Raw genomic sequence first — 22,924 nt, 5'->3', positions numbered from 1 at the left:
TAACGGCCTTAGATTGTTGCTTGAGGTTCCTAAAAGAAAAGTGTTTTCCCATGGTCCATCAATAAGGGTTTCTTACACAACTACTATATGTGCACCATTGTGTTAGGCACTAGAAATATAAAAACAAAAGCAATAAATTTACATTGACTAGGAGACACAGCATGTCCACATATAAGAATATATAGAATACATACAAAATTAACTCAAGGTAATTTGGAGAGGGTGAAGGAAATAGCGGGGGAAAGATTTCGTGTAGAAAGTGAATAAGCTTCAGTTTTGAAGGGAAAAAAAGATTCTATGGCACAGAGTGCATTTCAGGAATGGGGGATGGCCACTGAAAAGGCATAAAAAAGGATGGTGGAGTGGTAGGTGAGGAGGAGTAGGAAAGCCAGTCTGATTAGATCATAGATTATAGGAAAGGGAATAACGTACAAAAGGTTTTAAATGCCAAAATAAGAAGTTTAAATCCGATCTTAAGACAATAGAGAACCCTCAAAGTTGATTTAGGGAATTTATATGGTCAGACAGGCATTTTAACAAATGAACTTTCGCCACCACATGAAGGCTGGATCAGAGAGAATCAAGATGATACAAAGAGACCAGTTAAGAGAATATTGCAACAATACAGTCATGACATGATAGGGACCTGAACCGAGGTAGTTGGCATGTGAGTAAATAGGAGACTGAGTCCAGAGATGTTATACAGGTAGAAGTAAAAAAAAAAAAAAAGATTTGGAAATTGCTTGAATATATGATGTGTGAGAAAGACAGGGGAACTGAGGGTAATGCTGAGTTGGCAATGGTTGTGCCTTATGGAGAGAGAGGGAAGTTCAGAAGGGAGGTGTGTTTCTTTCTTGGGCATGTTGAGTTTGAGATGCCTATGGGACATCCTTTTCTAAATGTCCAGTAGGCAGTTGGAGGTGTATGCCTAGAGTTTTGGAAAGAGATTATTAAACCTATGAAAGCCAATATCATAACAGAGAGAGCATATGGAGAGAAGGGGACCAAGGATGGTGTCAGTGTACACCCCCATTTGGGGATATGATTTGGATGACTAACCAGCATTAGAATTAGGAGTAGAACTGAGAGAGAACACTGTAAAAACAAAAACAAAATAGAGAAGAGAGAGTAATCTGAAGGAAATGGTGGTTATCGGAGTTAAATGCTTTAGAGAATATGATGACGATGAGAACTGAGAAAAACTCATTAGATTTGACAATTAAGAAAACTTTAGAGAAAGCAGTTTCATTGGAATTCAGTCATATTGCAAAGGGTTGAGCAGCGGTTGGGAGGTGAAGAGGTAGAGACATTGAAAGCAGATGGGTTTTTCTAGTTTGGCAATGAAAGAGAAGAGATGCTTAGGTTTGGAGTTTTTTTAAATATTGTTTTATTTCTGTTTTGGATTAGGGAGTGGGGTCTATTCATAGGCAAAGGGAAAGGAAAACAAATAAAAAGTATTGGAGGCAGAATGTGAACCCAGGTCTTCCCAGTTCTAGAACAGCTAGTTGGCACAATGGACAGAGCCCTGGGCAGGAGCTGGAAGGACCTGAGTTCAAATTTGGACTCAGACACTTACTAGCTATGTGACTGGGCAAGTCACTTAACCCTGTTTGCCTCAGTTTACTATTTGTAAAATGAACTGGAGAAGGAAATAGCAAATCGTTCCAGTATCTTTGCAAGAAAACCCCCAAATGGGGTCACGAAGAGTTGGACACGACTGAAATGACTAAACAAGAGCAACATATTGATTTCAGCACCAGCAGCTACCTCTGGGAGTCAGAGTCTATGAATAACAAATTATACAAAACAAATACCTGAAAACAGCTGGGAGCAATGAGTGTGACTAATCCTGGGAGATGATCTAAGATCCCTACAGAAGCAGGGACTCCTGGTGTTCAGGGCTGGCAAGCTTCTAGGGATGCTTGGCTTGGGAGGTAGAGAATAAGAGTCAGGCTTTGCTTGGAGATCAGTGCTCCCTCTCAGGCCTGCCTGCTAACAGGGATCCAGTGCCATGACTGCCTCATGGCTCTTCCAGGGTCTCAGTCCAGTGCACACCATATAGGTATCCACATCAGAGAGATTGCAGCACCACTGACAACCTGGTTGGAAGCTGGCTCTGAGGCAAAAGATGAAATACATGCCAGGGCTTCATCCCTCACTCCTCCTTCACTGACAGGAACACAGTTTGCCTCTGTTGTTTCCCTTGTAGGTTGTATGAGGCACAAATAGAAACTTGGGTCTCAATACTGCCAGTCAGCTGACTGAAAGAAGCTATAAATGCATTTCTTCCAGGTAGATTTTTTTTTCCCCTTTTGGCCATGTCTAATTTGAGTCATAGTCTCTGTAATGTGTATGGCTAGAATTCATAAATCGTGCCACATCTTTTCTTGATGAAAAATCCTTACAATCTAAAAGACCATCGTATTGTTTTGGAAATGAAATCCATAGGGACAAAGGCTCCAAAGCTAACCTCCTGTTGGATTCGTGCCTCTGACAAAATTCTGCATATAACAAAGTAGGGTCTCCCCTTTCCTTGCCTGGTCTGCAGCTTAGGGCAAATGCAAAACTGAATCCTAATCTGGTCTCCGTGACTAATTTGCCACATGGCTTTTGGGAAGTGATTTAAACTTCAATCAATCAATCAATCAAAGTACCTACTATAAGCCAAGAACTTACGCTAAGTGTTGGGAATACAAAAAAAAAGATGCAAACGACTTCAGGGAGCTTACAATCTAATAGAGGAGACAACGTACAAACAAAAACATACATAGCAAACTATATACAGGATGCATAGGAAATAATTGTCAGAGAGAAGGCTCTAGAATTAAGAGGGTTTGGGAAAGACTTTCTGTTGAAAGTGGGCTTTCAGTTGGGACTTAAAGGAAGCCAGGGAGGTAAGTAGTTGGAGCAGAGGAGGGAGAAAGCTCCAGACATGGAGATGCCTAGAGCCAAGAGGTGAGTATCTTATTTGTGAGATTTTAAGGCATAAGAACGGAAAGGTGGGAGAGAGCTAGGTGGTGAATGCCACACAAAGCATGTTGTATTGAGTAGGACAGTGGGTTTCCTTGTGTATAACATAAATGACCTTTGAGTTTCTTCCTTATCGTCAACCCCCCAAACCCTATTCCTCCTCCCAAATACCCTGTTTATGTTAATTGAACTATTACTCTCCCAAGTCATTCAGGCTCAGAACCTAGGAGGTGTCATTTCTGACCTTTCCTTCTCTGCCACCCCTCCCTCTTTCATCTTATTAATCACCAAATCCTACTTGTTTGTACTTCCACAATATCTCTTGCATCTTTCCCACCCCTGTCACTTAGTTATATCCCCTGATATTATCTTTAAGGAAAGTCAACTTATAATGCTTGGTTTTACAGAGAAGGAACAGGAGCACAGAGATGAACAGAAGTTTCAAGGAAATAGTTCTAGGCTTGATTGCAAGGAGAACTTTCCTGATTGTGAAAGCTATCCCAAAGAAAAGTGAGCTGTCCTGGGAGGCAGGGAATTCTCCATCACTGGGAGTCTTCATCTAGAGGCTGGATAAGCACTTGTTGGGAGTATCATACAGGGAATTCCAGCTCAGGTGTGGGCTAGAATGGATAAAGCAAGCTTCTTCCTATCCTTCTTTCTATATTCTGTGATATGTGATTCTCTCCTGAACAATTGTAATAGCCTTCTGCCTGGGCCCTCTGTCTTCATTCCCATTCTTCATTCCCATCTTTCCTTCACACTGTTGCCAAAAGGATCTTCCCAATGTACAGATCTGCCCAGAACAAAAATCTTCAGGCAATTTCCTATTGTTGTAGAATCAAATACAAATCCTTAGTCTTCCATCTAAAGCCTTCCGCAACCTGGCTTCAACCTCCCTTTGTAGCCTTATGTCACAAGACTCTGCTCCATATACTATTTAATTATATTTTTTATTGTGAAATTAATAAACACCAACTAAAATGAGCAATTACACATACAGATTAGAACAGAAAAAGAGGATTGTACATTAAACTGGGAATCTTTTAGTTTTCTTTTAAAGCATATAATAAATTCTGCATGTGACTTTCTAAGCTGCCCTATTTGTCCATGATTCTTTTTAGCCTTCCATTCTTTTCTATGCATTAAAAAAATGCTTCTGTGACCTTTCTTTTTCTCCTCTTCCTTCCTTTTTTTCTTTTCTGTCCCCCCTTCCCTACCCCTTCTCTCAACTCCTTTTCTCCTCCATCCCCTCAATTGAAAAAAAAAAAGAGAAAAGGAAAACCTTTGCAACAAATATGCATAACCAAGCAAAACCAATTCCCACATCGGTAAGATCCCAAAATTCATCTGTTCTGCATCTCTCCATATTCTCTCCATTTGCCAGTCTTACCCCGTTCACATGTTTCCAGGCATTCCTGCAAGCAGGTTCTGCCTTCTCTGGAAAGTTCTCTATCTAGATCCACTTAAGATTTTTCTCTTTCTTCAAGGCCTAGATTAAGTACCAACTTTTCCATAAAGCTTTCCTTGATTCCTATAGCTGAAAGTGACTTCTACCACCCTAAATGTTTTTAGAGCACTCTTCGTGGATCTACATTTCACCCTTGGTAAAGTCCATTTAGTATCATTGTTACATGTGTATATGTCATGTCCTCCTTATTAAATTATATCTTTGAAGCCAGGGAGTATTGGTTCAGTCCAATTACAAATGTTAAGTATTCCAAATATCAAACATAGTGCCTTTCAAAAAAGATTTAACTGAATTTAATTCTATAATCCTAAATTATGAAAGACCAAATTGCTCATAATGGGCACCTTCTCACAATTCTGAATTCTTATATTACAGTGTTTCACTTATTATCCATCTTGGTCTATCTGTCTGTCTATCTATCTATTTATCTATCTAATGCAATACAATAAACATTTATTAAACACCTACTATGTGCCAGGCACTGTGTTAAGGGCTGAAGATATATGTAAGAAAAAGAAAGACTGTCTCTGCCCCAAGTAGTTGACTATCCAATGAGGGAAGACAACACACAAAAGAAAGCTAGAAAGGAGAGGGGAGAGACATTAGGGAGGTATCTGGCAAGGGATCATCTTGGTTCATGGAGTTGAAACCAAGATTTATGGATGCAGAGTAGAATAAGCTGCCAAGTCCAAGTTCTGCCTTGTATAAAGGAAAGCTTTAAATGGAGTTTAGCACCTCAACCTACCATAAGGGGAGAGAAGAAGCTGAGGAATATCCAAGGATTAGTTAGTAGCGCAGTGATAAGATTAAAAGCGATCAGTTTATCCTGGGAAGGAAATCTTATTCCTTAACCTCTCTGAGACTGTTTCTCCTATCTGAATCTTCACGATCCCATTTGAGGTTGTCTTGGCAAAGATACTGAAGTGGTTTGCCATTTCCTTCTCCAACCCCATTTTACAGAAGAGGAAACTGAGGCAAACAGGGTTAAGTGACTTGCCCAGAGTCATATAGCTAGGAAGTATCTGAGGCCAGATTTGAGCTCAAGCAGAGAAGTCCTCCTGACTTCAGGTCTGGCACTCTATCCACTGAGCCACCTAGTGACTGAGTATTCTTGGTTGCAAAATGAGGGGATTGCTGTCATTAGCTTTTAAGATCTCTTTCAGCTCTAAATCCATGATCCTATCATGATCCTTTTCTTTTTGTTACAACTCCAATGGTTTCCTTTCTACTTCTGACATTAAGCCATCTGAAGCTCTCTCCCCTCCATTCATTCCTAACTCTCAGAACTTGCTAGAAAAAATAAAGGTGAAAAGGAGACATTCCTGTAGTTTGGATGATGGAATGTCTAAATGAAGTCATGCACAAAACTCAGAACACAAAATGAGGAGATACCATCCTCCCCTAGAAACCTGAAAATGGTTAATCAGAAGACAAGGAAATTCACTTTTCACAGCAGGTTGTAAACATATGGTTACATCGGAAGGTAAAATTTTAAGAAAGACTGAGATAAATGTGTAGATGTTAAATCCATAATAGATTATTAAGAGAGACTTGGAAAGTCATGGGTATCCCTAACCTTTTTAACTCAGGGAAGAAAGGCATTCTTCACATACCTTGGTCTCTCTTTCACAGAATAATAGACTGAATAGACCCCATTTGAGTTTGTTTTTTTGTTATTGTTTTTGGCAGAGATACTGGATTGGTCTGCCATTTCCTTCTCCAGCTCATTTTACATATGAGGAAACTGAGGCAAAAAAACTTAAGTGATCTTCTGAGGGTCACACAGCCAATAGGGATCTGAGGCCAAATTTGAACTCAGGTCTTGCTGACTCCAGGCCCAGCAGCCTTCTATCCACTCTGCCATCTAATGGATAAAGTACTGAATTTGGAACTGAATTCAAATCCTGACAAGATACTTATTAGCTGTGTGACCCTGGTCAAGTAATTTAGCTTCCCTCAGCTTCAATATTCTCATCTATAAAATGGGAATAATAATGTACCTATCTCAAAGGGTTGCCCCAAGAATCAAATGAGATAATATTTATAAAGCACTTTGTAAATCTTAAAGTATGATATAAATGCTAGTTATTATGACCCAAGCCTGGCTGTCAAAGGACTCATAGTACAGTGATGGTGATAAAAATATAAATAAATCCAAGGTAAAATGAAATTAGTGCAATAGGAGCAGAATGAGCTAGATGCCAGAGGAAAACAGAGAATAGGATCAGGGTTGGGGCAGGAGATCACTTGCAAGTTCAGGGATCAGAGGTGGCATTTCAATAGGACTGAAAATAAGCAGAGTTTTGATGAATGGAAATAGGGACCGAGGGTTGAGAACATCGGTCCTGGAGATGGTATTAACAAAGCCACAGAGACGATAGCTCAAGGTCAGGTAATGGCTGGAAGTACCTTGGCAAAAGAAAAAGACTCAGTCCCTCCCCAACCCACCCCAAAGGAAAATCTCAGAGTGATCCTGCTTCCTCAAAGTATAGGAGAGAGAGAGAGAAGGAGAGCTTGGATATGTCTCCCCTTTTGTGTGCATATTCAGCTCTGTCTCAGTCACTCTGGAATCATCAGTTCTTCTGGTTCCACAGACAATTAGATAATTCTTCATCATGACATATTATCAACCCTGAAGTCATCAAGGCTGGAAACTGGCTCCCTTCAAGTTTCCAGATGGTTGCTTGGACTTAAACCAGATGGTAGAATAGGAATACTACAAGAAATGGCCATATACGTGTATTTGTGTGTATATATGTATATATGTGCGTAAGTGTATGTATATAAGTGTATACATATGTATATATATGAGAAATTATAATTTCTTTCCTATATGAGTTAGGACCAAGTTTGTTTTTGTTTTTGTTTTTTACCTTTTTTCCTTCCTCATTCAGAATTAACTAGTGTGGGAAATCTTGAGCTAAAACTTACGTAGACAAAGATCTAATAAAAGATAGTAAAAGAAATTCTAAGTTTAGGCTAAAGGGTGGATGTTTGCTCATTGTGTCTACTTAGACAGGTCTGGGAAAATATGGATTGTCCCTTTTGTCAGACAGGTGACCGGGAAATGGGAAGTCTCTTTGACCAGGATTTGGGTGATCCAGTTCAAGTACCCCCAAGACTCTCATTAGAATGAACACAAATCTCATCATCATATTTGTTTTCTCATTGATTGTTAACCAATTAGAGTTGATTGCCACTCTCAGGAGCGCCCACTTTTCTAAGGGCACACAAGTTGTATGCCCACCACCATAACGGTCTTTTTGGCATTTGAAAGTGCCACTGACCTCTTTTATTAATAAAATGCTAGCATTATTAATCAAATGATTGCCCAGAAACTGTCTCTTCAGCGTTTTAAGTGTCTCTCTACACACATATTCTCATATATGTGTGTGACATATATGCGTATATATATATGTATATAGTGAGTGTGTGATACATATGTGTGTGTACACACACACACATACATACACACACACAAACACACACACGGTGGTAGTTAGTAGTAGGGTAGAAAAGTAGAAGAGGCTATATGGAGAAAATGGCCCTTAAGTTAGTCCTTGAAGGAAGCCATGGATTCCAAGAGGCGGAGGTGAGGATTGAGTGCATTCCAGACATGGTGGATAGCCAAACCAAGGCACAAAGATGAGTGATAGAGTGCTATGTGTGAGGAACAGTAATTAATCTGATATAGTTGAACCTTAGAATATACGCAGGGGAGTGATATCTAAGAAGACTAGAGAGGTAAGAAGGGTCGAGAAATGAAGAACTTTAAATATCTGAGGACTTTATATTTGATCCAAAAAAGAATAGGGAACTCCTGGAGTTTACTGAGAAGGAACATTACATGATTTGGGTCAGACTTATAATTTGTAACTTTGGCAGTCACGTGGAAAATGGATTAGAAAGAAGAGAAACTTGAGTCAGGGAGATCAAACGGGAGGACAATTGCAATACTACACGTGCAACATGATGAGGGCCTCAGCTAAGCTGGTGGCTGCATGAATGCAAAGAAAGGTTCATATTCAAGGAATGCTGTAGAGATAGAAGAAAAGAAGATTGGGCAACTGATAGACTGTGTGTGGGATGAAAGAATGAGGATTCAGGAATGATACTAAGACCCTTCATTACTTCCCTCCCTATCTCCTCAGTCTTTCCTTCACTCACCCCTGCCCTAAAATACTCCTGTGATCCAGTCACCCCAGCATCCTTGCTGCACCTTGAACAACATCCTGAGTTTCCCAACTCTGGGCATTTTCACTCTCGGCACCCCGTGCATGGAAATCTTTCCCTCCTGACTTCTTTGGCTTCCTACCAGTCCCAGCTAGAATCATACCATATATAGGATGCCTTTCCTAATCCCCATTAATTGTAGGCCATTCCCTCTATTAATTATCTCCAATTTATCCTATATATAGCTCATTTGCACATAGTTGTTTGCATGTTGTCTCCCCCTTTAAACTGAGACCTCCTTGAGAGCAGGAAATGGCTCTTGCCTTTTTTTTAATCTCCAATGCTTAGCACAGTAGGTGCTTGACAAGTGTTTACTGACTGACTGACTTCTAGAACATGCCCTCCATCTGCCATATATTCAGATCACAATGAAAGATTTTAGCAAATACATTCAATAATTACTTACAAATATGGACTCCCATGGAAGCAAACCAGAAAAGTATGGAAAGGGGAGAGAGAATGAATGCATTTCTTTCTGAACCATTGTCTAATTTGCTTTGGCTAGCAAACAATATAGTACTACATGCATATATGCTTAATATTATCTAAGGAGTATGACTCAGCTGTGACCACTGTGGGGCACAGTGGATAGGCTCCAGACCTGAAGTCACAAAGACTCATCTTCATGGATCAAATCTGGTCTCAAACATTTACTACCTGTGTGTCCCTGAGAGAGTAACTTAACCCTGTTTGCCTCAGTTTCCTCATCTGTAAAATGAGCTGGAAAAGGAAAACACAAACCACTCCAGTATCTTTGCCAGGAAAACCCCACATTGGGTCACAAGTAATTGGACACAACTGAAAGCAACTAAACAATAAAATTATTAAGACAGAGAAACAAATATAGTGGATATTGGAATCTTTTCCCATTTCCTCCCTCTTTTTTCCCATCTGAATGACTAGCCAAAATAAATTGTGTCTTTACTGGAAGATGTGCATGGCAAGGGGTGGGACTAATGACTAGTCAAAAGGGCAAGGGGGTGAGGATGTGTAAAGGGGAGTGATATGCCTGGGGGAAAAGGAGAATTTTAAAGGTGCAGAGGCAATATGATGTGGTGGAAAGATCACTATTCTTGGAGTCAGAAAATAACTGGGCTTAATTTTAAGCCTCAACAGCTGGCCAATATAACCCTGGCCAAATCATTTAATTTCTCTTGGCTTCATTTTTCTCATCTGTAGAATTACAATAATAATACTTATACTATTGGGATATTACACAAAAAGTGCTATGAACCAAAAAGTATCATAAAATCTAAAATGTAATATTATGTGTTCTTATCTTGTATCAATATGGTACAAAACACATGAAAACTCTCTTGCTTTTTCTGTGAAACTGATGGTACTCGTGACCACACTCTAAAAATGGAGAACCACAGCCATGAACATAATTTGGGCTATTCCGGCTTTTCCCAGGGAGCCGACAGGGAGGGAAGGTGGTACTTTCTCCCCATGGTGGTCCATGAAAAGATTATGCAACCATTACAACTTGGTCCACTACAGATTTATGTTACATAAACTCAGTTGGGCACTCATTATCACTGGGTAATCCTATTATACGTCCCTTAGCAACTCATTATCCCACCATCTACTGAGGCTCTTCCAAATCTTTTCATCCCTCCTTAAACCTCCCATGATTCACCCTACCCCGTCTTCCCCTCTATCTCAGTCAACATGGAGGGACATGGTACTTTCTCCTCTTGGTGGTCTATAGGCCAATATTCTCATGCCCCATTCTATCCTAGTTTCTCAGCTGACCTACTTTCTCATCCATCTCCAGCCTCAATTTTCCCTTCTCTGGTGTCCTGCCAAACTCTCATGTGATCATTCCCCCACTTCAACCAGAACAAATAAAAGGCAAAAACAGGCCTCATGATGGAGGGCAGAGTCATTCAGTTCCAGCAGAAAATCCCTTATGTCAAGGATCAAAAATATCTCTGGGAATTTACAAACATTTTGGGAACCAGGGGTTGTTCATTCATGGGTCTCTTTTTTCTCCTTCTTTTAACAAAACTTAAAATATATTATAAATGGTGCACATGTAAGTATGGGGCCATTCTCAGTGTGCCATGAGCTTCCACGCAGACATTTTCCCAAGTGTCTTAGTGGGAGTTTTGAGCTACAAGACTGGCAAAAATCTCCAGAATGTCCTTTATGTCACAAAGGACACAAAGATCTCTGACTCAAAGGCAGCACAGATGTTTGCAATCTCTCCCAACACAAACCTTCAGTTAAGCAACCTGAATAAATAAATATCCTTTTCCTCCTCTTTCCCAGGCTACCCTTTCTGCCCAGAATATCACTGCTGGATTTGTTACTATTTCCCGTTTTCTTTTTTTAATGAGATCTATGTCCCGGGGGCTTTCTCAAACAATGGTGACTTAAATGGGAAAAACAGTACCCTTTCAGTCACTTAAGGATGTGAGGAAGAAGATGAGAGGAAGCAATAAAATGAAGACCACCTGGGAGGATGCATGCATAGTGAACTGGGATTTTTTTGGTAATAACTTGAGTCATATGACAAAGCTTTTAATGCACTTTCTTCTTAACAATAGGGGACTAGTTAGCTATGAATCATCTTATTCGAAAATGCCGTTCTGGACATTACAAGCAACAATTGCTAACTTTTCTTGGAGGTGATTTTGAAAGGATAATGGTGCGAAGAAGGCTTAATCTCTTTTTTGTGGGTGGTAGAAAGTAGTCTCTCTTCCTCCTTCCCTCTCTCTTTTTTCTCTCCCTCCTCTCTTTTTCTTTCTTCTCTCCTTCCTGCTTCCTCTCTCTCTCTCTTCCCCTCTCCCTTCCTCCCTCTTTCTCTGCATTAATGCATATAGATGTGCATATATGTGTTATGCATGTATATATAAAACATGTACATTATATATAAACATACATGCATTGATGTGTCAATACATTTTGTTTGGATATAACAGAAAATCCCCAACAAATACTCAAACCTCTCTCCAATACCATTAAATAAAACCTCCTAATAGCATGACTGTGGCTTATAGTTCATATTATAAGATCATAGATTTAGAGCTAGAAGGAATCCAAGGGATCCCTCTCTCTTATAATAATAAAATTGGGGTGAAGTGATTTGACCAAAGTAGTGAGTTCCCCAAGTATGGGACTGTCTTTTGCATCTTTTAATATCTCTAGCACTCAGCATGATGCCTGGCACACTGTAGGTGCTAAATACAGTTTTAGTGACTGACTGACAAGCAGTAAACCTCAGACCTAGGACTGAAATCTAGATCCTCACATTCTGCGAATCCACTATCTTTTCCACAATAACGTGTTGATCCTCAGTACCATTCCCCAACTTTGTAGGTGATAGATTGTTAAAAGAAAGGATAGCTTGGTAGCTTATCTCTGGGATTATCTCTTGCATTTGACCCGAGTCCTGTAGCTTTTTACTGTATTCATTATTTACATTTCTTTCATCACTGTAAATGTCATTCTTTTCGCTCTGCTTTATTTATTCTGTACGATGACACTCAGGATTCTTTAAGTCTCTCTGAATTCTTCATATTCATCCTTTTTTATAACTTGCTAATACCGCATTCCATTAATATACCACATTTTGTTGACCTGGTCCCCAATCCTTAGGAACATATTTTGTTTGGAGATTTTGATGACAAATAACGTCACCATTATTTTTGTATACATGCCTGTCAGAAACCTCCTTAGGGGTATGATCCAAATGGTGGACCCTCTGAATCAAAGGAGATACGAAATGTTAACGCTGTCATACAATAGAAAGATTAGTTTGTAAGAGGCCCTACATGGTATCATCAAAGATGAGTAGCAACCTCGGTGGGAGGGTTTTCTGAGCGAACTGTTCAATGTGTTCCAATTGAGTTGTATACGTGTTTTTAATGTAATTTTTATCTTAATTGCCTTTTTTTCAAATAACAAGTGCTTATCTTCTCTCCTTTCCTCCCCCAGCCTCTGAGTTGTAAAGGAAAAAAAGCTTTATGATAAATATTCATAATCAAGCAAAACAAATTCCTGCATTGAACAAGTCCAAAAATATGTGTTGCACTCTGTATATCTCTGTCAGGTGGGGGGTAATAGTCTTCATCAGCAGTTCTCACAAATTATGTTGGATCAGAATTCTTATGTCTTTCAAAGCCTACTTTGAATAAGGAAAACCTGCTCCTTCATGCCTATCAATTCTCAACTTTCTAAAATATTGATGGATGACAACAGCTATCATAATCAATGACAGATAGTCTTAAATGATGTATGTCTGCCACTTTTTTAAGAAATTTAAAATTTTAAAAATTTAAAAAATGGCCCAAGAACCAATCAACAGATATTTACTGATTACCTACTATGTGACTTATCTTCCTAAGTTCAAATGTCTGATCTCAGGCATTCACTAGTTGTGTGACACTTTGGGAAAGTGACCTAACCCTGCTTGCCTCAGTTTCCTCATCTGTAAAATGAGCTAGAGAAGGAAATGACAAACCACTTCCATATCATTGCCAAGGAAACCTCACATAGTGTCACACAGAGTTGGACATGACTGAAACGACTGCGCAGCAGCCACATTATATGCTAAGCTTTATGTTAGATACCATTACTATTAAGAATCAAGTGATCTCTGCTGGGAATGAATTTATGTTCCAGTGGGGAAGAAAATAGTCAAATAAGGTTATATGGAGCATAAATATAAAGTTTATACATAAAAAATATATAAAAACAAGGTACTTTATAAGGAAAAGCACATGCTTTGGGGGGATTAGGAGAAGCTTCATACAGAAGATGGTGTCTGAGCTACAGGAAGAGATATGCAGATACAGAAGAGTACATTACAGCTTGGGCAATGATGATTGCCAAGGCAAAGCCAAGACATAATGTCACAAGTAAGGAGAAGAGAGAAGGCAGGTTGGCTGGATCACATGTAATGACTGATGAGGGTAGAAAGGTAGGATGAAATCAAGTTATGAAAGGCTTTAAAAGCTAAGCAGAGGAGTTTATATTTTATTCTAGAGGCAATACAAAGCCACTAGAGTTGGTTGATGGGGGAATCATATGGTCAGATCAGCTCTTAAGGAAAATTACCTTGGCAATTTTGGACTGGAGTGGTAAGAAAGAGGAGCCAGGAATACCAATTAGGGAGGCTTTTGCAATAATCTAGCTGAAAAGTGATGAAGGTCTAACATAAGGTGATAGGTTTTGAATGGAGAGAAGAGGTCAGATGTAAGAAATATTGTAAAGGGAAAAACAGTAAGATTTGGCAATTAATTCTGATGTATGAGAGAAAGAGGAGCCCTACATGATATGAAAGTTACAGAACTGGGAAATTAGGAAGGATGGTGGTACCTTTGACAAAAAATAGGGAAGTCTGAAAGAGGAGAGGATATGGAGAGGAAAGATAATGAGTTTATTTTTAGACTTAAGTGTGTCTCCAGGATATCCGGTTTGAAATGTCCAATAGGTAATTGGTGATCTAGGACTGAAACCCCTGGAAGTTTGGGACTAAGTACATATAGACATATATGTTTAGATATGGGGAAGGGTGACAGAGGGAGAGGGAGAGGAAATGGAGGCAATGAGTATAGAAAACTTTTTCAAGGAGTTTAGCTGAGAAAGGAAAGAGAGAGAAAGTACAGCTTGAAGAGCTGGTAGGGTTTAGTGAAGAGGGTTTTTTGTAAGAATAGGGGATACTTGGGCATGTACTAAGATGATAGGGAAGGAACAAATTGATAGTAAGATGTCAATTATTTGAAAGAGAGGGAGAATGATTAAAGAAGCAATCTGTTTAAGATGGAAAGGATAGGATCAAGGTTACCTGTGGGAGGTGACCACAGCAAGGACCGAATTTACCATGTTGCCATAGACTATAGCAAAGCAAGAGAGAGTAGGGGATAATCAGGGGGATTTGATTTTCCTCTCCCGTGGCAACATCTCACAAAGGACACATATATATTTTTTGCTTTAGTTATTCAGATTGCATGCATAATATCTTTTATTTTCAACAGTAATACTTTCTGATAATGGAAGAAGAAATGAAGGGGAAAAGGGTTAAAGCCTTTATCTTTTGGTCCACTGTCTTGTGGATTTGACCTTTCATACAAGGTTTCTCCTCTTTAGGTTACAAAAGATCATATTTACTTCAGGGTCTGTAAAAGAAGGCTAGATTTGACTTTAGAGAACATGGCTTCTAATCCTGACTCAACCATTTTTTCCCCTTGTGACGTTGGGGCAAGTTAGTTAACGTCTCTGGACTTCAGTTTCCTCAACTGTAAAATGAAGGGGTTGGACTAGCTGGCCACAAGAGTGCATCCAAATTTTAAATCTATGACCCCATGACCTCCATATCTCAGCTAATAACCTTAATGAGGACAAAAAAAATGGAGCTAAGCTGTTGTCAAGTCCTAAAATAAATCAAAGCCAGGAGTTGAGCCTTTAATTGAGATGACAGGATAGTAGACCTGCCACCCTAGGTGAATATCTAGTGGATTTCCCAAACAAAGAGACCCATGAAAAAGTTTTTATAGTTTTAAGAGGAGAGAGGGAGGAGAAAACATGAGGCAGCAAGGCCTGATCATGAGACCCCTTTTGCCTTTGGCAGTCTAGGCAAGGAAAGTCACTGCATTTTGGCTGTTTTGTCCTCATGCTGTGAATCCTAATGGAAGGGAGCAAGGACATAAAGGCCTTAGATGCAGTTTGAGCCAAGCAAAATCTCAGGATGGGGGCACCTAGGTTGTTATGCAACTCAACCTAATCAAAAGTAAATATTTTAAGAGTAAGGGAGAGGATTCTGGGAAGATGGCAGAGTAGGTCAGCAAATTCCAAGCTCTCAAGATTTCCCCCCACAAAAGTTAAAATAACACCTTAGGGCAAACAAAGTGTGAGTAGAGATGAATAAGAACCAGGGTCTTCCTGGGACAATTCAGGAAGATAGGAAGAAAAATCCCAGGACAAGTTTGGGTCCCTGTGAAGAATAAATATTTTCAGGCTAGGTTCCATTTTAACAACAAGTGGCAAGCCCTGTGGTTAGTTGGTTTGAGAGGCTGCCTTGGCCCCAGCCACAGGAACTTTTACCCCTAGATAGTGGGGGGGAGTTGGTCATTTGAGCCCGGGAAAATTGAGGGAACCTCTGTTGATAAGGAATACCCCAGACCCAGCTGTGCTGGGAAGAGCTGGAGGGGCGAGAAAGATCCAGCACAAGCTGGGGAGTGCAGAAAGCCCTTGGCTGCAGATGCTAACAAGAGGTTGGAGGTTTGACTTTGGTTGCAGGATAAAGGGGAAAACTGAAGATCTGGGGCATACCCAGAGCTAGAGGTGATTATAAAAATTAAGGTATTACCACAAAAATTGCACAGGTACAGGAGAAAGAATCCAACCATAGAAAGCTATCATGGGAATGGATATAACCAGGGTTCATCTTCAGAGGAGGATCTTGAAGTAAAGAAATCCCCAGAGAGTAATGTCAAATAGTCACCTGCCCAAAAAGAATGCATAGAAGATCTTTAAAAAGAGTTTAAAAACAAACAAAAAAAGAATAATACAAGACAAACAAGAAGGTTATGAAAGAAAAGTCAACCAAATTAGAAAAGGAGATTCAGAAACTCAAGGAAGAAAATGACACCTTGAAAAGTAGAATTGGGCAAGGTGAAACCAACAAAATTATAAAAGATCAAGAAATAATCAAACAAAATAGGAATAATGAAAAAATAGTACAGAAAGTGAAACATCCTATAAGAAAAACAACAATTTGGAGAATAGATTAAGAAGAGAAAATATAAAAATAATCAGACTAACTGAAAGTTATGATTTAAAAAAAGAATCTTGGTACAATAATATAAGAAATAATTAAAGGAAATTGTCCTGAAGCATTAGAACAAGGGGGGGTGGGGGTGGGAAGGAGTAGAAATACAAAAAAATTCATCAATCACCACTTAAAAGAGATCCTGTGAGGAAAATTCATAGCAATATCATAGTCAAATTCAAAAACCCCTAGCTCAAGGATAAAATATTAAAAGTATCAAGATTAAAACAATTTAAATATGGTGGTGCCACAATTAGACTCACACAACACCTAGCAGCAGAGACATTAAAGGAATGCAGGTCTTGGAACATAATATATAGAAGAGCAAAAGAACTGGGGCTCTGGACGAAAACATCATACTCTGCAAGATTAAGTGTTATCCCGAATGGAAAAAAATTGATATTTGATAAACTCTCAGACTTTTAAGAATTTGTTAAAAAAAAAATCCTGAACTTAATAGAAGATTTGACATACAAGAACCAAGAGAAATATAAGGTACATAACAAAGACTGATTATAAAAGATTCATAAGGATAGACTGTTTACATATATAAATAAATAATGTATGTCTAAAATTCTTATTAATAATTGGGTAGCTCATAAGTAAGTTTGGGAAAAACGTGAGTAGGATATGAATTTAAAAAGTAAAACCACTTAGGAACAGCTAAAAAAGAGTAATTATTTAATCCAAATGAGGTACAAGAGGATGAATCTATATAGAGGGATTAGATGGGGGAGGATGTTTGGTAGTCCTGGTAACTACAAAGCAGGCACAAATACCATCTATTTCTTGTTGATTATGAAGACTCCAAATGACTTGTTGTTCAGTTGTGCCATACTCTTTGTGACCCTGTCTGGGGTGCTTTTAATTCTCTTAAGGTCACTGTGCTTGAATTACAGTTTCATGCCCTTAAAACCCAAGAGTAATTTATATGGTTAGTGGTCCTATTAACACATCCTATTAACCTCTTGGAAGAGGTAAGACCATAAGCATTTTTGTTCAATCACCTTTTAGTCATACCCGAATCTTTGTGACTCCATTTGAAGTTTTCTTGGCAGAGATAATGGAGTGGTTTGCCATTTCCTTCTCCAGTTCATTTTACAGATGAGGTAACTGAGGCAAACAGGGTTAAGTGACTTGCCTGGAGTCACACAGCTAGTAAGTGTCCGAGGCCAGATTTGAACTGAAGATGAATCTTCCTGACTCCAGGTATCTACTATACCACCAAATGACGACTGAACCAGAACTCTATGTAGATAGCAAAAGATCAGTCCTCTCCTCTTAGGCCTTTTCTTTCTACTGGCCTTGAAGAGTAAGGACACTTCAGAGGGTGAAGGTGGAGCTGGAGGTATGTCTTTCTCCCCATTGGACCACAAACAGGCATCTAATAGTTTCATAGGCAAGCAACAGGAGCATCGTTGCCCTTTGGAGGACACACATATGCCCAGAAGTTGGGGGGGAACCTATGGTCTTAAGGCCACATGTGGCCCTCTGAGTCCTCAAGTGCAGCCCTTTGCCCGAATCCAAACTTCACAGAACAAATCCCCTTAATAAAACAATTTGTACTGTAAAGCTTGGACTCAGTAAAAAGGCCACACCCAAGGACCTAGAAAGCCACATGTGACCTGGAGGCCATAGGATCCCCCCCCAACCCCCCCCATCTCAGAACAATGAATCTATACCAAACCTTGAGAAGCAGAAGCAAAAAGACAGAAATGGACAAAAGTCACTACTCACGTTGCCTCAGCCTAGTAGTGCCTGTGTGTGTTCATCCTTCATTGCTGAAGAAGACCATGCCATCAGAGAAATGACGACATGACTTGCACTTGACTTTGTTTTGAGGGAGGGAAGGCTGTGAAGGTCACCAGCCTCATTTCTCCTCCAGAGCCATCTGAATCCAGTGACCAGATATTCATCAGGATGACTAGAGATGACTGAGGATGAGGCAATTGGGGTTAAGTGACTTGCCCAAGGTCACACAGCTAGTGAGTGCCAAGTGTCTGAGGTGAGATTTGAACTCAGGTCCTCCTGACTCCTACACTGGTGCTCTACCCACTGAACCACCTAGTTGCCCCTTAGTAGTGCCTACCCTTGTACCAGATGAGGAAAAAACATTCTCTATTGAGAGATGTCCCCAAGTTCTTCCTTCTGTATTTAGTAATTCAATAATAACTATTGGTAATTAATTTGTTTGCTGATTTGCTTAACTTTCCCCCCATCAGGTAATATTTTCACACAATTCTTCCAATTAATCTGAATCATTGTTTTCTTTTTTTTTTGTCTAAAACTTTCATGTTTGTTAGGGGGATGAAAAAAGATACCTTCCCCATCCCTCACCTGCTAGAAAGATGAGCCAGGAGCCACTTTTCCAAATGATCCCTGCCTCACTCCAATTCCATTGTTTTCAGGTGACTCACTTCATTCTGACTGCTCAACCACAACCTATCCTGAAGTTACTTTGAGGACCAGGAATCTATCTCCCCTGAAATCCAAATCTGGCAGCCTTAGTCTTTCTCATAGTCTACATGCTCAGAAGCAAAAAGGTTAACACTGACAAGAGTAAGGATCCCATTTCCCCACCAAAGTGTGGACTAAGTACATGAGAATTTCACCATCTTTCTGTTGGTCACAGAACAGATTCTAATATAATGTGGTTCTACCACACACTCAATCTAAGGAGTCAAAAGGATGGATCCTTATAAGTGGTCACTCACTTTCAAGAAGATGCTACGGCAGAGACCCCAAAAACAACTGAGACCCCAGCTTGTATCACCATATTCTGCACTGTAATTATTAATGCAATCCATAAGCGTCAGTATGAGCCGGGAATTGTGTCAGGCACTTTGGATACAGAAACAAAAGAGAAACAATCCCTGTTTCCCAGAAGTTTATATTCTTGGAATCTACTGTGCTGTAAGAAATGATGAGCTGATTGATTTTAGAAAAATATGGAAAGACTCGAATGAAATAATGAAAAGCAAAATGAGTAAAACCAAGAAAAGGTTGTTTGCAATAACAGTATATGGTAATATTATTCAAAGAATAATTGTGAAAAACCAAGTTATTCTGGGCATTAGAAATACTGAAATCAACTACAAAGGACCAATGAGGGAAGATGCTATCCACCTCCAGAGGAGACCGATAAAAGTGTGCGTAGTATTGCTTTACGTATATTTTAAAAACTGTGTCAAATGGTGGCCTTCTCTAGTGCAGGGTGGGGAGGGAGGGCGACAGTTTGGAACTTATAATGTAACAAACTAAATTGTTTTAAAGGAAGCTTATATTCTTTCAAAGGAGACAGCTTGTGTGTGTATATATATTATATGTATATACACATATGTATGTAAATACAAAAATACGTATAAGATGAATACAGATTGGGAGGAAGAGTTATTAGCAGCTTGGAGGACTGAGAAAGGCCTCAATTTAGGAGGCAGTGTTTGAGCAGTTTAAAAGACCTCATCTGGGCGTATAGGGGGTCAGTGGATATAGGGTGTCAGGCCTGGATATAGGAAGAGTTCAAATTTGACTTCAGATGTTTACTAGCTGGGTGACCCGGGACAATGTCACTTGTATGCCTCATTTTCCTCACCTGTAAAATGAGCTGGAGAAGGAAATGGCAAACTGCTCCAGTATCTCTACAAAGAAAACACCAAATGGAGTCACAAAAGAGTCAGATATGACTAAATAAAAAAATTTATGACTAAATAAAATACAGGGATTTTAAAGAGCCAGAAGTGAGTAGAGATTATATGTTAGAAATGGGGAAACCAATGCAAAGGCATGGAAATGAGAAATAATGTGAAGAATTACATGGCCAATTTGGTTGTACTGGAGTGTTTTTATAATAATCCTGAATAGAAAACTTGGAACCAAGTTTTGAAAAGCTTTAAAGGCCAAAAAAGGAGTTTTCCTGTGTCACTAGAAGGAGATATGAGAGTTTTCTGTTTCTTTTTGAGGAGGGGAATGAATGACATGGGGAGACTTGGAGCATCCCCTTGGCTTTTGGGTGTGGACAATGGATTGCACAGGCACGAGACAAGAGACAAGAACAGTTAGGGGGCTACTGGTATAATCCAGGCAAGAGGTGATGAAGGCATGACCTAGGAAAGTGGTCATGTCAGTCATGGGAATACAAGAGACATCATGGAGTTGTCAAAATTAGATTGAAGTGATGGAGAGGAAAAAGTAGAGAATGACTCTGAGACTTCTAACCTGGGTGACAAGAAGGATGGGGGTGTCCTCAACAGAAACAGAGAATGAGGCAGGTTTGGGGGGAAGGGAAGATGAGTTTTTATGGATGTCATTCTGACTTTGAGATGCCTATGGGACATCGAGTCTGAAATGTTCAATAAGTCTATAGATTAAACATCAGAAAAGACATTAGAAATTACTGAATCCAACCATTTCATTTTACAGGGTGGGGAAACTGAGACCCAGAGAAGTTCACAGTCTTGCCCAAAGCCCCATAGTAAGTGACAGAGTTAGAATTTGAACCTTGACCTCCGTTGTGCCACAATGCCTGTTGATGATACAGGTCTGGAGCTCAGGAGAGAGACTACAACTAAGAATCGTGTACATAGTTCATCCCCTGAGTGCTGATGATATCACCAAGAGTGAAAATGACAACCAAACTGATGACAACACACAAATTATCCTTTATTTGAAGGCTATCCAGAGCCATTCAGATACCTGAATCCAAAGAAAAGAAATGGAAGATTTCTCTGCATTCACCAAATACTGTACAATTTTACAATATTAATAGTATCAAGAACCTGAGCCAGTGGGTGTCCTAATAGATTACAAAAAGTACACACCTCAATTAGCCAAACTCTTTTTTTTTTCTCAAAATCTGTCAGCTTTCCTGGTGTGAGTCACTTATTCCATCTTTTCCGCTGTCCCCACCTGTCTGGTTTCTGCCCATGGCCCTAATTTCCACAAATAGCTTTGGAGTGGGCCAGGGCTGTGAGCAGACATCAGACTTCACGGTTGGCTGTTCCTTAACCAAGATGAGATCATCAGATATCCTTAAGTTGGGCCCTGTGTTAGTGCCTCCCAATCTCTTCCTCAAAGTACTGCCAGGTTAAAGGACTCAGGGACTGTCTTTCTTTGCGTTAGTTGTGTCCCCAGCATCACCACAGTACCTAGAGCACTGTAGGTGCGTAATACTGATTTAATTATTTTCTCTGTCTTCCACAATAAATGAGGACTTAGAAAAGTCAGCTTTTGTGGAGTTTACAATGAGGTTCAAGTCCCAAAGAGGCAAATGATACTAGATAGCAGGGAGAGAGAGAGGGAGGGAGGCAGGAAGAGAGGGAGAAAGAGAGGGAGGGAGGGAAGGAGAGAGAGAGAGAGAGAGAGAGAGAGAGAGAGAGAGAGAGAGAGAGAGAGAGAGAGAGAGAGAGAGAGAGAGAGAGAGGGAGGGAGGGAGGGAGGGAGGGAGGGAGGGAGAGAGAGAGAGAAAGAGAGAGAGAGAGACAGTAGACAGACAGAGAAGAGAGAAGAGGATAAGTGAGAGAGAAAGAGAAAGAGAGGGAAAGGGAGAGAAAAAAGAGAAAATGAAAAAATGAAATAAAGAGAAAAAATAGAAAGAGAGGGAGAGAGGAAGGAAGAAGGAGAGAGAGGGGGAGGGAGGGATAGGGTAGAATATTTATTAAGCAATTACTGTGCCAGGAACCAGGCTAAGTGATAGTTGGACAAATAAAACTCTTCAAATCTATGGAAGTTCCATGAACTCCTATGTTTGCATCTGGGTTGCTCTGGGTCAGTAGATGATTTTTTAAAATGACAAATGTCAGTATCCCCATCTGACCACTCCATTTCCTATAGCCCCAATAGCTAGAAATAAATACATTCTCCCCTACGTTTTGGGAAAAATAGACATCCTGGTGGAATAAAAGTTTGCAGGTATTAGTGGTCTATTTTCCCCCCTTTTCTGGAAGACAACATACAAGAAGCTCCCTGCCCCACCCCCCCAGCCTCCTTACACCTCCTTCCCCCAGCCCCTACAACGTTCATGTTTATACTGGCTTCCTCAACTAGAGTTAAGGTTTCAGGCACCAGAACGAAGCACTCACCAGAGTCATCCTTTGTGGCAGTAATGACATAAATTACATTGTTCCTCGGGGTCTAAAACACCCAGCTATTAAATTTAACTATGTGAGCTTGGCACATCTTTTCAACAGCGAAGCAGCTGTTTCCCTTTTTGCACATTTCACCCCCCTTGCTCACTTACTTAAAGATATATACACTCTTATTACAAGAGAACTACTCTATAGTGTCTGACTACTCTTAATGGAGGCAATGTGGTATATTGGATCTGGGTTCAAATTCCACTTCTGTTTCAGCTGCTTCAGGCTTTGCAGACTTTAAAGTGCTATTAGGATCACAGCCATGAGTAAGTCTGTGCCTCAGTTTCCTTATCTCTAAGGTCTTTTATTACTCTACATCTCTGCTCCTATATATCCACAAACATT

At 39.8% G+C, this 22,924-nt stretch overlaps 1 long non-coding RNA gene across 1 annotated transcript in view; it reads right to left on the bottom strand.

The window, feature by feature from the left end:
• Positions 1 to 22,685, bottom strand: part of LOC140512738 (uncharacterized) — an 88,001-nt gene extending 65,316 nt beyond the window's left edge. The window contains exon 1 of the long non-coding RNA XR_011969894.1: positions 22,526 to 22,685. This is a non-coding gene — a long non-coding RNA (uncharacterized lncRNA). The remainder of the gene's footprint in view (positions 1 to 22,525) is intronic.
• Positions 22,686 to 22,924: the final 239 nt, after the last annotated feature.

Source organism: Notamacropus eugenii, chromosome 6 (genome assembly GCF_028372415.1).
Source record: "Notamacropus eugenii isolate mMacEug1 chromosome 6, mMacEug1.pri_v2, whole genome shotgun sequence".
Lineage (NCBI taxonomy): Eukaryota > Metazoa > Chordata > Mammalia > Diprotodontia > Macropodidae > Notamacropus > Notamacropus eugenii.
Note: the sequence above shows the minus strand (reverse complement) of the source record. Positions and strands in the feature narration are given on the sequence as shown.